At 42.4% G+C, this 15,058-nt stretch overlaps 1 protein-coding gene across 2 annotated transcripts in view; it reads right to left on the bottom strand.

The window, feature by feature from the left end:
• Window positions 1-15,058, bottom strand: part of LOC128694035 (forkhead box protein E4) — a 258,511-nt gene that overhangs the window by 127,827 nt on the left and 115,626 nt on the right. The gene's annotated exons all lie outside the window — the stretch shown is intronic.

Below are 15,058 nucleotides of genomic sequence, written 5' to 3'. Positions count from 1 at the left end.
ATTTGCCTTCAATGAATCCGTGCTGGTTGCCGTTTATTATCTTGTTCCGTTCCAGGTGCTCCACCACTCTCCTCCTGATAATCTTCTCCATGACTTTGCATACTATACACGTCATTGACTCTGGTCTGTAGTTTAGTACGTCGTTTCTGTCTCCTTTCTTAAAAATGGGGACTACATTTGCCGTCTTCCATACCTCAGGTAGTTGCCCAGTTTCAAGTGATGTGTTGAAGATTGTGCTTAGTGGGACACACAGCATCTCTGCTCCTTCTCTAAGGACCCACGGGGAGATGTTGTCCGGTCCCATCGCCTTTGAGGTATCAAGGTCACTTAACAGCTTCTGCACCTCCTCCTCAGTTGTGTGTATGTCATCCAATACTTGTTGGTATATTCCCTGTTGGTGTTCCCCTCTGTGCTGTCTTCCCAGAGCCCTTACCTTTGATATACCTTTGAAGAGTTTCGAGAGTTTATCTACTCTGAGCCCGGCCATGGGCCAGGCTCGTCTGATGCTTGCCTGGTCAACCAGGCTGTTGCTGCTGGAGGCCCACTGCCCCACATATCCATCACAGCCTGGTTGATCTGGCACCTGGTGAAGATACTTGTCCAGTTTCTTCTTGAAGGCTTCTACACTTGTTCCAGCCATGTTTCTGATATGTTCTGGTAAGATGTTGAATAGTCTGGGACCCCGGATATTGATACACTGTTCCCTTATTGTCCCCACCGCACCCCTGCTCCTCACTGGGTTTATTTTACACTTCCTCCCATATCTCTCTCTCCAGTATGTTGTTATGGCAGTGTGCAGATTTGGGACCAGGCCCTCGAGTATTTTGCAGGTATATATTATCATGTATCTCTCTCTCCTCCACTCCAATGAGTACATGTTCAAGACTTGCAGGCGTTCCCAGTAGTTTAGGTGCACTACAGGCTCAATGTGAGCAGTAAACGATCTCTGTATTTGTAGTGTACTGGTAGTGTCCTTAATATGTTGATGCATGAGGTTTTCCAGTTCCACATCCATCATCTTGGCTCTCCATGTTTCGGGACCCCTGTGCGGCTCCAGGTTTTCCCAGTCAATCTCCCTGTGGTTGAAATCGCCCATAAGCAGTAACTTTGCTCTGCTCGAGTGAGCTCTTCTTGCCACCTCGGCCAGTGTGTCCACCATTGCGCTGTTGCTCTCTTCATATTCCTCTCTTGGCCTCCTGCAGTTCTGTGGTGGCTTGTACATCACTGCAATGACTACCTTATGTTCCCCAAACTGAAGTGTACCTGCTATGTAATCCCTTCCTCCAGTCTCGTCCATCCTTTCCATTTCCTCAAATCTCCATCGTTTTTTTACGAGCAGTGCAACCCCTCCTCTCCCTCTGCTCCTTCTATCTTTCGTCAGGATCTGATATCCTGGTGGGAAGATTGTGTCTGTTATTGTCTCAGTGAGTTTCCTTTCTGTGACTGCTATGATGTCTGGGGACTTCTCATTGATTCTTCCGTGCCACTCCTCATAATTATTTGTTATTCCATCCACATTTGTGTACCAAACCTTCAACTTCTTTTCTAAAACTGTGATCCTGGGAGAAGAATGAGGTTGGGGGATCGGGAGCCCTGGTGCGGGCCTTTGGGGGGTTGTGGTGGCGGTGGGAGAGTTCCCATAGGGGGTTGCTGTAGGGGTGGGGTTTGTGGTGTGGGGCCTGGGGACAGAGGGATCAGTGTGTGAGTGTCAGTTTAGATTGCTCAGTTGCCTTGGGTGGTTACAGTTGGAGTCCTTCTGCTGGTGCTTCTGGAGGGTGTGTTTACCCTTCCAACTGCATCTGGGTTCTTCTGCTCATCTTTGTCATTTCCTCTCGTTCCTCCTTTCGCTTTTATACTCTGTCTTTCAGTATCATCCTTTGCTCTTGTGTTCTGTCTCGATCGAGGTACACATTCTGGTACTGTTGTTGTTGTTGTTGTTGGTGTTGGTGTTGGTGTTGGTGTTGGTGTGTGTGTGCTCATCTAGTTGAGGTTGCAGGGGTCGAGTCCAAGCTCCTGGCCCCGCCTCTTCACTGGTCGCTACTAGGTCACTCTCCCTGAACCGTGTGCTTTATCATACATCTGTTTAAAACTATGTATGGATCCTGCCTCCACTACATCGCTTCCAAAACTATTCCACTTCCTGACTACTCTGTGGCTGAAGAAATACTTCCTAACATCCCTGTGATTCATCTGTGTCTTCAACTTCCAACTGTCTCCTTGTTGCTGTGTCCCATCTCTGGAACATCCTGTCTTTGTCCACCTTGTCAATTCCTCTCAGTATTTTGTATGTCGTTATCATGTGTGTGTGTGTGTGTGTGTGTGTGTGTAGTAGCAGTAGCAGTTACTAGTTGTCAAAGGCACTTGTCAATAGACACTTGTCCTGTTTCGCATGCGTGTGTGTATGTAGTAGTAGTAGTAGCAGTAACTAGTTGTCAAAGGCATTTGTCCATAGACAAGCGCCTTTGACAACAAGAGACTAGTGCGTATGACAACAAAAGACTAGGCAAAGAATGCAAAATACCTCCACTTAAAAACAGGGGTGCGACAAGTACACTAAGAACTAGTGGCTAGCTGCCTGGTACTAGTGACTGGCTGCCTGGTACTAGTGGCTAGCTGCCTGGTACTAGTGGTTAGCTTTCTAGTACTTGTGGCTAGGTTTTTGGTACTAGTGGCTAGCTGCCTGGTACTAGTGGCTAGCTTTATAGTACTTATGGCTAGCTTTCTGGTAATAGTGGCTAGCTTTCTGGTACTAGTGGCTGGCTTTCTGGTACTAGTGGCTAGCTGCCTGGTATTAGTGGCTAGCTGCCTGGTACTGATCTCGCTAGTGTAACTCTACTAAGTTCCCCTTTAAATAGAAGCTACCCTTCCCTTCCTTGGATCAAACATGGTTACCTTCCATTCCCCCCTCTTTATTATTATTATTATTATTATTATTATTATTATTATTATTATTAAAGATTAGCCGGTATTCTCCCGGCCCGGGCCTTTTCCAAGTGGTGGCCCGCCCTTGGCTCCCTTTTTAGGGAGTGTATGAGACCTAAGTCTCCCATGGGAGGAGGCACAAGTACCTCCTCATCTTTGGGACCAACTGTCCCCGGGCCTTGCCACAAGCTAGGCCTCTCTGGTCTGCCATCCCCGCCCCAAGGGGGCTAATGGGAATGACAGTCTTATGAGCTAAAGGCTCGGGCTCAGGCACCTACCCTACCCTAGAAGGGTTAGGCATGGTATCGATGTCCCCCCTCTTTGTATAACATGAATCTAATAATACTAAAAATATCTCTCTTTTTTAATTATAACCCCTATATTTTAATAATAATAATAATAATAATAATAAATATTCTTTAAAACTTAAAAATCGCACACTTTTATTCTGGAAGGAGTTAATCAGAGTTTCATATTCCTAAAATAGTAACTAATTGCAGAGGAAATGCACATCGTCATCATCATAAGTCTTGTGGCATAAATAACTGAAGGGATAACTTGATTTACCTTTAGTTATGATTTATGGTGATTTAGAGAGCATCGTAAAATATTTGTTGATTTAGAGAGCATCCTGAAATATCTATGTCGATTTAGAGAACATCGTAAAATATTTATGTTGATTTAGAGAGTATCCGAAAATTTTTGTTAGAGAGTATCTTAAAATATTTATGTTGATTTAGAATGCATCGTGAAATATTTGTTGATTTAGAGAGTATCCTGAAATATTTATGTTGATTTAGGCAGCATCATAAATGTTAAATTGCTTCAGTGAAAGTTTGAAAATTCCATTGAGCCTTGGATCGCCATCGCCTGCCAGCGTATCGCTCGAGTTCTTTCTCAACAATGATCACACCTTGGTTTGTACACCGAGTACTGGGTGTGATTTAAGTAAGCTGGTGGTGAGACTGCAGTAAGCTGGTGGTGAGACTGCAGTAAGCTGCACAAGTGCAGGAGCGTGAACCACTGGGGCCACTCTCGGCTCGTCAGCAACACGAGTCTTTTTCCTCCTCTGGCCACATTCCTACACACGCACGCACGCACACACACACACACACACACACACACACACACACACACACACACACACACACACACACACACTGAAAAGCATTAGGGATTACCAACAGACACCAACACCAGGCCTAGTGTCTAATCGACATGTGCCTAGGACAAAATGGTAACTAACACACACACACACACAGAACAGAGCAGCAAGGGCAAGCACACACACAACTATCCTCAGAACCCCACAACCTATAACACCATTCCAACACACACTACAATCCATACCCACAGCTTCCACCCAACCCCCAGCCATAGAATCCCACAGTATGCTACCAGGTCTCCCACCCCCACAGGCCCCCCAAACCAGTGTTGGAAAGGAAACTGAAGGTATGGTACACAAACGCTGGTGGAATAACAAACAAGTGGGAGGAGTGGCACAAAAGAGTCAAAGAGGCATCACCGGACATCATAGCGCTCACAGAAACCAAGCTTACAGGTATGATAACAGATGCCATCTTTCCAACGGGATACCAGATCCTGAGGAAAGACAGACGGAACAGGGGGGGCGGAGGAGTGGCACTGCTGATCAAACACCGATGGAATTTTGACAAGCTGGAGAGAGGAGACAGCGAAGAAGAAAGTGATTACATAGCGGGAACGCTTCACTCTGGAGTTCCCAAGGTGGTAATTGCAGTGATGTATAACCCACCACAGAACAGCAGGAGGCCAGAGCAAGAGTATGACGAGAGCAATAGAGTGATGGTTGACACACTGGCTGCAATGGCCAGAAGAGCTCATGCATGCAGGGAAAAGCTCCTGATCATGGGTGACTTTAACCACAAGGAGATCGACTGGGAGAACTTGGAGCCACATGGGGGCCAAGATACATGGAGGGCTAAGATGATGGAGGTGGTACTGGAAAACTTTATGTACCAACACGTAAGGGACACTACAAGAGAGAGAGGAGAGGATGAACCAGCAAGACTGGACTTAGTATTCACCTTGAGTAGTGCAGATATTGAGGACATCACATATGAAAGACCCCTTGGGGCCAGCGATCATGTGGTTTTGAGCTTCGAATACACAGTAGAGCTACAAGTGGAGGGGAAAGCAGGAAGGCCAGGACAAATGAAACCAAGCTACAAGAAAGGGGTCTACACGGGAATGAAGAACTTCCTGAACGAGGTTCAGTGGGACAGAAAACTGGCAGGGAAGCCAGTTAATGAGGTGATGGAATATGTAGCAACAGTGTGCAAGGAGGCTGAGGAGAAGTTTGTACCCAAGGGAAACAGGAATAATGAAAAAGCCAGGATGAGCCCATGGTTCACCCAAAGGTGCAAGGAGGCAAAAACCAAGTGTGCTAGGGAATGGAAGAAATATAGAAGGCAAAGGACCAAGGAGAATAAGGAGAGCAGTCATAGAGCCAGAAACGAATATGCACAGATAAGAAGGGAGGCCCAACGACAATATGAAAACGACATAGCAGCGAAAGCCAAATCTTACCCGAAGCTGTTATACAGCCACATCAGGAGGAAAACAACAGTCAAGGACCAGGCAGAACTACAAAGGGATCTGGACAGGCTGCAGATCTGGTCCAGCAATTGGCTCCTGGAGTTCAATCCCACCAAGTGCAAAGTCATGAAGATTGGGGAAGGGCAAAGAAGACCGCAGACGGAGTACAGTCTAGGGGGCCAGAGACTACAAACCTCACTCAAGGAAAAAGATCTTGGGGTGAGTATAACACCAGGCACATCTCCTGAAGCGCACATCAACCAAATAACTGCTGCAGCATATGGGCACCTGGCAAACCTCAGAACAGCATTCCGACATCTTAATAAGGAATTGTTCAGGACCCTGTACACTGTGTACGTTAGGCCCATATTGGAGTATGCGGCACCATTTTGGAACCCACACCTAGCCAAGCATGTAAAGAAACTAGAGAAAGTGCAAAGGTTTGCAACAAGACTAGTCCCAGAGCTAAGAGGTATGTCCTACGAGGAGAGGTTAAGGGAAATCAACCTGACGACACTGGAGGACAGGAGAGATAGGGGGGACATGATAACGACTTAAAAAATACTGAGAGGAGTTGACAAGGTGGAAAAAGACATGATGTTCCAGAGACTGGGCACAGCAACACGGGGACACAGTTGGAAGCTGAAGACACAGATGAATCACAGGGATGTTAGGAAGTATTTCTTCAGCCACAGAGTAGTCAGGAAGTGGAATAGTTTAGGAAGCGATGTAGTGGAGGCAGGTACGATAAAGCTCATGGTTCAGGGAGAGTGACCTAGTAGCGACCAGTGAAGAGGCTGGGCCAGGAGCTTGGACTCGGCCCCTGCAACCTCAACTAGGTGAGTACACACACACACACGCACGCACACACACACACACACACACACACACACACACAACTAACTCAGGAAGCAGACAGAGAGAGGACCTAGTAGCGATCAGTGAAGAGGGAGGGCCAGGAGCTGAGTCACAACACAATTAGGTGAGTGTACACACACACACACACACACACACACACACACACAACTAACTCAGGAAGCAGACAGAGAGAGGACCTAGTAGCGATCAGTGAAGAGGGAGGGCCAGGAGCTGAGTCTCGACCCCTGCAACCACAATTAGGTGAGTGTAGTAGCGATCAGTGAAGAGGCGGGGCCAGGAGCTCGGACTCGACCCCCGCAACCTCAACTAGGTGAGTACAACTAGGTGAGTACACACACACACACACACGCATGCACATATAACAGGCCTAGAATCGACATGTGCCTAGGACCAAATTGTAACTAACACAGCCACAGCCACAGACACAGACACACACGCACGCACGCACGCACGCACGCACGCACACACACACACACACACACACACACACACACACACACACACACATGCACATACAACAGGCCTAGTGTCTAATCGACATGTGCCTAGGACCAAATGGTAACTAACACACGCGCGCGCGCATGCACATACAACAGGCCTAGTGTCTAATCGACATGTGCCTAGGACCAAATGGTAACTAACACACACACACACACACACACACACACACACACACACACACACACACACACACACACACACACACACACACACACACACACACACACCCATCGCTTACTGGAGGATAGAAGAGTCAGGGGAGACATGATAACGACATACAAGATGGTAGGTAAGACACATAGGCAACATTTAGGCAACTTTATTCCGAAACGTTTCGCCTACACAGTAGGCTTCTTCAGTCGAATACAGAAATTAAGCAGGAACAGTAAAGATGTGAAGACGATGTAATCAGTCCATCACCCTTGAAGTCGTGGAATTTGAGGTTGTCAGTCCCTCAGCCTGGGGAAGTTCAGTTCCATAGTCAGGAAATAACCAACCTGTCGGTATTGTATACCATTTTGATGTTCATCTCGACATACAAGATACTGTGTGGAATAGACAAGGTGTACAGAGACAGGATGTTCCAGAGAGGGGACATAGAAACAAGGGGTTACAATTGAAAGGTGAAGACTCAGACAAATCACAGGAATGTTAGGAAGTATTTCTTCAGTCATAGAGTCGTGCAAGACAGGTATACACTACCGACAAGATGAAAGTTAAGACACTTGTGCAACATCTGGTTGTCTTTGTAGTGGACGTTTCGCCGTCCAATGGTTTTATCAATACAGATTCTTACCTCATCTTTTGTATATAGTTCTTCTGTTTTCTTATTATGCATAAGAATCTGTATTGATAAAACCACTGGATGGCGAAACGTCTACAATAAAGATAACCAGATGTTGCACAAGTGTCTTAACTTTCAGTCACAGAGTCGTCAGGAAGTGGAATAGCATAGCAATTGACGTAGTGGAGGCAGGAGCCATACATAGCTTTAAGAAGAGTTATGACAAAGCTCAGGAAGCAGACAGAGAGAGGACCTAGTAGCGATCAGTGAAGAGGGAGGGCCAGGAGCTGAGTCTCGACCTCTGCAACCACAATTAGGTGAGTGTACACACACACACACACACACACACACACACACACACACACACACACACACACACACACACACACACACACACACACTCACATACACACACACGCATGCACATACAACTGGCCTAGTGTCTAATCGACATGTGCCTAGGACCAAATGGTAACTAACTAACACAGCCACAGCCACAGACACACAGACACACAGACTCACAGACACAGACACACAGACACACAGACACACGCACGCACGCACGCACACACGCACACACGCACACACGCACGCACGCACGCACGCACACACACACACACACACACACACACACACACACACACACACACACACACACACACACACACACACACACACACACACATACACACATACACACACACGCATGCACATACAACAGGCCTAGTGTCTAATCGACATGTGCCTAGAACCAAATGGTAACTAACTAACACAGAACAACAGTCAAGAATCAGGTAATCAGGCTGAGGAAGAAAGGAGGGGAGATCACAAAAAATGACCTAGATGTATATGAGGAGCTCCAAATTAGATTCAAAGAAGTACATATTCACAGAGGAGACAGAAAGGACTCCAGGAAAACGGAGAAGTGGGGTACACCATCTAGTGCTGGACATAATACATACAACTGAAGAGGAGGTGAAGAGGCTGCTAAGCGAGCTAGATACCTCAGAGGCGATGGGGCCGGACAACATCTCACCATGGGTCCTGAGAGAGGGGGCGGAGACGCTCTGTGTACCATTAACACCAATCTTCAACACATCTATCGAAACAGGACGACTACCTAAGGTATGGAACACAGCAAATGTAGTCGAAATTAAAAAAAATGGAAACAGACACGGAGCATTAAACTACAGACCAGTGTCACTGACATGTATAGTATGCAAAGTCATGGAGAAGATTATCAGGAGAAGTGTGGTGGAGCACCTAGAGAGGAATGAGCTTATCAACGACAGCCAGCATGGATTCAGGGAATCCTGTGTCACAAACCTACTGGACTTCTATAACAGGGTGACAGCAGTAAGACAAGAGAGAGAGAGAGAAAAGGAGGTGGGTAGACTGCGTTTTCTTGGACTGTAAGAAGGCTTTTGACACAGTTCCACACAAGAGACTATTTCAAAAGCTGGAGGACCAGACAGATATAACAGGGAAGACACTACAGTGGATCAGAAAATACCTGATGGGAAGACAGCGAGTCATGGTACGTTACGAGGTGTCAGAGTGGGCGCCTGTGACAAGCGGGGTTCCACAGAGGTCAGTCCTAGGACCAGTGCTGTTTCTGGTATATGTGAATGACATGACGGAAGAAATAGACTCAGAGGCGTCCTTGTTTGCAAACGATGTGAAGGTAATGAGGAAAATTCAATCGGAAGAAGATCAGACAAGACTAGAAAGTGATCTGGACAAGCTGAAGGCCTGGTCCAGAAACTGGTTCCTGGAGTTCAACCCCACCGAGTGCGATGTAATGAAGATTTTCGAAGGGCAAAGAAGATTGCAGGCAGAGTGCAGTCTAGGGAGGTCAAAGAATACAAACATCACTCAAGGAAAAGGATCTTGGGGTGAGTATAATACCGAGCACATCTGTGGTGCATATCAACCAAATAATTGCTGCAGCATATGGGCGCCAAGCAAACCTAAGAATATCATTCCGACATCTCAGTAAAGAATCGTTCCGGACCCTGTACACCGTGTACGTCAGGACGTCAGTCTCATATTAAAGTATGCAACACCAGTTTGGAACACACACCTGGCCAAGCACGTCAGGAAATTTAGAGGAAGTGCAAAAGTTTGCAACGAGGCTAGTCCCGGAGCTAAGAGGCATGTCCTACTAGGAGAAGTTAAGGGAACTCCACCTGACGATGCTGGAGGACAGGAGAGATAGGGGGGATTTGGTAACGACATACAAAATACTGAGAGGAATCGACAAGATGGACAGAAACAGGATGTTCCAGAGATGGAACACAACAACAAGGGGTCATAATTGGAAACTGAAGACTGATGAGTCACAGGGATATTAAGAAGCATTTCTTTAGTCACAGAGTTGTCAAGAAGTGGAATAGTCTGGAAAGTGATGTAGTGGAGGCAGGATCCATACATAGTTTTAAGAAGAGGTACGATAAAGCTCATGGAGCAGGGAGAATGACCTTGTAGCGACCAGTGAAGATGCGGGGCCAGGAGCTGTGACTCGACCTCTGCTACCACAATTAGGTGAATTAAGTGACTACACACACAGTTAGGTGAATGCACACACCACACACACACGGCTGTGTTATTTTTAACTCTGAGATTCACATAGCCCACGTAAAGTATAAGCTGGGCTTTCGTTCGGCTCCTTCATCCGAATCAGTATATGTAATACACGAAACCGGACAGTTCACCTTGATTGTATTAAAGTTGGTAGAATTACCGACAGTATGTTAGATAAAAGGATGCAAGTGCAACTAATATGACACTTTAATGTGGCAACGTTTCGCTCTCCAGGAGCGAAACAAAGCTTGACGAAGCTCCTGGAGAGCGAAACGCTGCCACAAAAAATGTCATTAGTTTCACTTGTATCCTTTTACCTAACAATTCACCTTGACACCTACTAATGCTCTCTTCACCCCTCGATGGAGGTGCTTTGATGCTGGTGAGGGGGCTCTTCATCTAAGTGGAGATATCCTTCCCTTCCTTGGATCGAACCTGATTGCCTCACATTCCTTGTATTCTGATTTTGCAAAGGCGTTTGACAAATGCAATCATGGAGTGATAGCGCACAAAATGAAGGCCATAGGCATTACCGGGGAGGTAGGCAGATGTATTTTCGGTTTCCTAACACACAAAACACAAAAAGTAATAGTGAACAGGGCAAGAGCCAGCATCAGCGATGTCAAAAGCTCAGTGCCCCAAGGCACTGTCCTGGCACCTCTGCTGTTTCTCATCCTCATAGCAGACTTAGACAAAAACACCCGGCACACTTTTGTATCATCATTTGCAGATGACACTAAAATAAGCATGAAAGTCGCTACGGTACAGGACACTGAAAAAGTACAGGAAGACATAATCAGAGTTTTCCAGTGAGCAGTGGAGAACAGCATGACGTTCAATGGTGATAAGTTCCAGCTGCTTAGGTATGGAAAGAATGAAGAACTCAAAAGGAACACTTTATACAAAACTCAAGAGCGTCACCAAATAGAACGTAAGCAACACGTAAAAGACCTTGGAATAATTATGTCAGCAAACCTTTCTTTTAAAGACCATAACAAGACAAAGATCACGACAGCCAGGAGGATGACGGGGTGGGTATTGAGAACTTTCTAAACAAGGGAAATAATGCCGATGGTGACACTCTTCAAATCGCTAGTTCTCCCTCACTTAAATATTGCTCAGTGCTGACGGCCCAGTTCAAAGCATGAAAAATATTAGAGCAGGAACAAATACAGAGATCGTTTACGGCTCACATTGAGCCTGTAGAGCACCTAAACTACTGGGAACGCCTGCAAGTCTTGAACATGTACTCATTGAAGCGGAGGAGAGAGAGATACATGATAATATATACCTGGAAAATACTCGAGGGCCTGGTCCCAAATCTGCACACTGCCATAACAACATACTGGAGTGAGAGATATGGGAGGAAGTGTAAAATAAACCCAGTGAGGATCAGGGGTGCGGTGGGGACGATAAGGGAACACTGTATCAACATCCGGGGTCCCAGACTATTCACCATCTTACCAGAAGATGTTAGAAACATGGCTGGAACAAGTGTAGAAGCCTTCAAGAGGAAACTGGACAAGTATTTTCACCAGGTGCCAGATCAACCAGGCTGTGATGGGTATGTGGGCAGCGCGCCTGCAGCAGCAACAGCCTGGTTGACCAGGCAAGCACCAGACGAGCCTGGCGCATGGCCGGGCTCAGAGAGTAGAGAAACTCTCGAAACTCTTCAAAGGTATATCAAAGGTATAAGGTATATCTATATGACTCCAACGGGTTTAGCGTTTCTTCCACATTAATACAAAAATATTGTTCTCCACAGCCCCGACAAATAAATAGATATACATGTATGTGTTTTCCGTGAAGCTATTTTGAGCTGCATTGTCAGTAATACATCTTGGTTTTTCTCGACAGCTGGAGGATGATGTTTAGACATGTGCAACTTTACCAATACAAATTCTAGGACATAATTTGAAGACAGTAGAACTATATACAGAAAATGAGGTAATCAGTCCCTCCTTGCCTTTGCTCCAGAATCTCCACGACCACGGTGCTCTCCACACCAACTCCAAGGCTGAGGGACTGATTTCCTCATCTTCTGTATATAGTTCTACTGTCTTCAAATTATGTCCTAGAATTTGTATTGATAAAGCCACTGGATGGCGAGACTTCTACAGTAAAGATACCCAGATGTTGCACATGTGTCTAAATATTTTGTCGGTATTGTATACCATTCTTGTACAGCTTGAGGACTTGGCCTCTAAAGCGACAATCTTTTTTTTTTCGAAAATAACAGTATAAATTCACTGAACATTGTGACGTGAATATTTTTCATTCATGTTAAATAACATAATTGTTTCTTCCAAATATAAGTAACATATGATATATGTTTATAATAGCATAAGTGCGATTTTAAACTATTGTCTGCTGTTACATAAAAAAATATCTGTTACCAAAATGACAGTGAAGAATTAACGGTAACCAAACAATACCAAAAATTAGCTTCAAAAGTTATGTAAAAAAGTATATGATCCATTGATGTTATAAATTTCTCTGTTAGTTGTAATTTGCGAGGAAGTAAAGTAAGTTGCGATGCATTGGACAGGCGTGTTCGTTCAATATATATATATATATATATATATATATATATATATATATATATATATATATATATATATATATATATATATATATATATATATATATATATATATATATATATATATATATATATATATATATATATATATATATATATATATATATATATATATATATACTATATGTCGTGCCGAATATGTAAAACTGGTCAATTAGCAAGAACTCATTTAAAATTAAGTCCTTTCTAAAATTTTCTCTTATACGTTTAAAGATATATTTTTTTCATTAATGTTGATGTAAAAATTTATAATTTTGCACGAAAAGGAACTTAGAAAACTTACCTACCCTTATTATAACAAGCGCAATTTATTTTAGCCTAACCCAGCAATTTATATTTTAGATTTGTTTACAATAATTTAATACTAAACAAACACAGTGAAATATATTTTTTTCGTTAGGCTCAGAATGATTTTGGCGAAATTATTGCATACACAAATTTTCATTTGTCCTATATGGCAAGATGAGCGTTGTTGTTTAAACCAAGATCGCAAATTCTGCCTATTCGGCACGACATTTTATATATATATATATATATATATATATATATATATATATATATATATATAATATATATATATATATATAATGTCGTGCCGAATATGCAGAACTTGCGATCTTGGCTTAAATAGCAACGCTCATCTTGCCATATAGGACAAGTGAAAATTTGTGTATGCAATAATTTCGCCAAAATCATTCTGAACCTAACGAAAAAAATATATTTCACTGTGTTTGTTTAGTATTAAATTATTGTAAACAAATCTAAAATATATATAGTTGGGTTAGGCTAAAATAAATTGTTCTTGTTATAATAAGGTTAGGTAAGTTTTCTAAGATTCTTTTGGTGCAAAATTAAAAATTTTTACATTAACATTAATGAAAAAAATATATCTTTAAACGTATAAGAGAAAATTTTAGAAAGGACTTAATTTTAAATGAGTTCTTGCTAATTGACCAGTTTTTGCATATTCGGCACGACATATATATATATATATATATATATATATATATATATATATATATATATATATATATATATATATATATAATGTCGTGCCGAATATGTAAAACTGGTCAATTAGCAAGAACTCATTTAAAATTAAGTCCTTTCCAAAATTTTCTCTTATACGTTTAAAGATATATATTTTTCATTAATGTTAATGTAATTTTTTTTTAATTTTGCACCAAAAGAAACTTAGAAAACTTACCTAACCTTGTTTTAACAAAAGCAATTTATTTTAGCCTAACCCAACTAAATATATTTTAGATATGTTTTTAGTAATTTAATACTAAACAAACACAGTGAAATATATTTTTTTCGTTAGGTTCAGAATGATTTTGGCGAAATTATTGCATACACAAATTTTCGCTTGTCTTATATGGCAAGATGAGCGTTGCTATTTAACCCAAGATGGGAAGTTCTGCCTATTCGGCACGACATATATATATATATATATATATATATATATATATATATATATATATATATATATATATATATATATATATATATATATATGTCGTGCCGAATAGGCAGAACTTGCCATCTTGGCTTAAATAGCAACGCTCATCTTGCCATATAGGGCAAGTGAAAATTTGTGTATGCAATAATTTCGCAAAAATCATTTTGAACCTAACGAAAAAATTATATTTCACTGTGTTTGTTTAGTATTAAATTACTGAAAGCAAATCTAAAATATATTTAGTTGGGTTACTCTAAAATAAATTGTTCTTTTTATAATAAGGTTAGGTAAGTTTTCTAAGTTCCTTTTGGTGCAAAATTATAAATTTTTACATCAACATTAATGAAAAAAATATATCTTTAAACGTATAAGAGAAAATTTTAGAAAGGACTTAATTTTAAATGAGTTCTTGCTAATTGACCAGTTTTACATATTCGGCACGACATATATATATATATATATATATATATATATATATATAATCTGGAGATCACTGAAGAGCTTGGCGCAAGTGATCACAAATCCATCACTTTCAGCATTAACTGGGAATGCAAGAATAATGATAATACAGTAAAAATCCCTGATTTCCGTTCTGCCGATTATAATGGACTTAGGGAACATATGTCTAATCTTGATTGGGGTTATCTAGCTAATGATTTTATTGACGATGATTATGCTTATGATTATGAAGGGATCTGCTTTTATGATTGTTTTCTTAATAATGTGCACCGTGCCCAGAGTATATACA

Source organism: Cherax quadricarinatus, chromosome 33 (assembly GCF_038502225.1).
Source record: "Cherax quadricarinatus isolate ZL_2023a chromosome 33, ASM3850222v1, whole genome shotgun sequence".
Taxonomy (NCBI): Eukaryota; Metazoa; Arthropoda; class Malacostraca; order Decapoda; family Parastacidae; genus Cherax; species Cherax quadricarinatus.
Note: the sequence above shows the minus strand (reverse complement) of the source record. Positions and strands in the feature narration are given on the sequence as shown.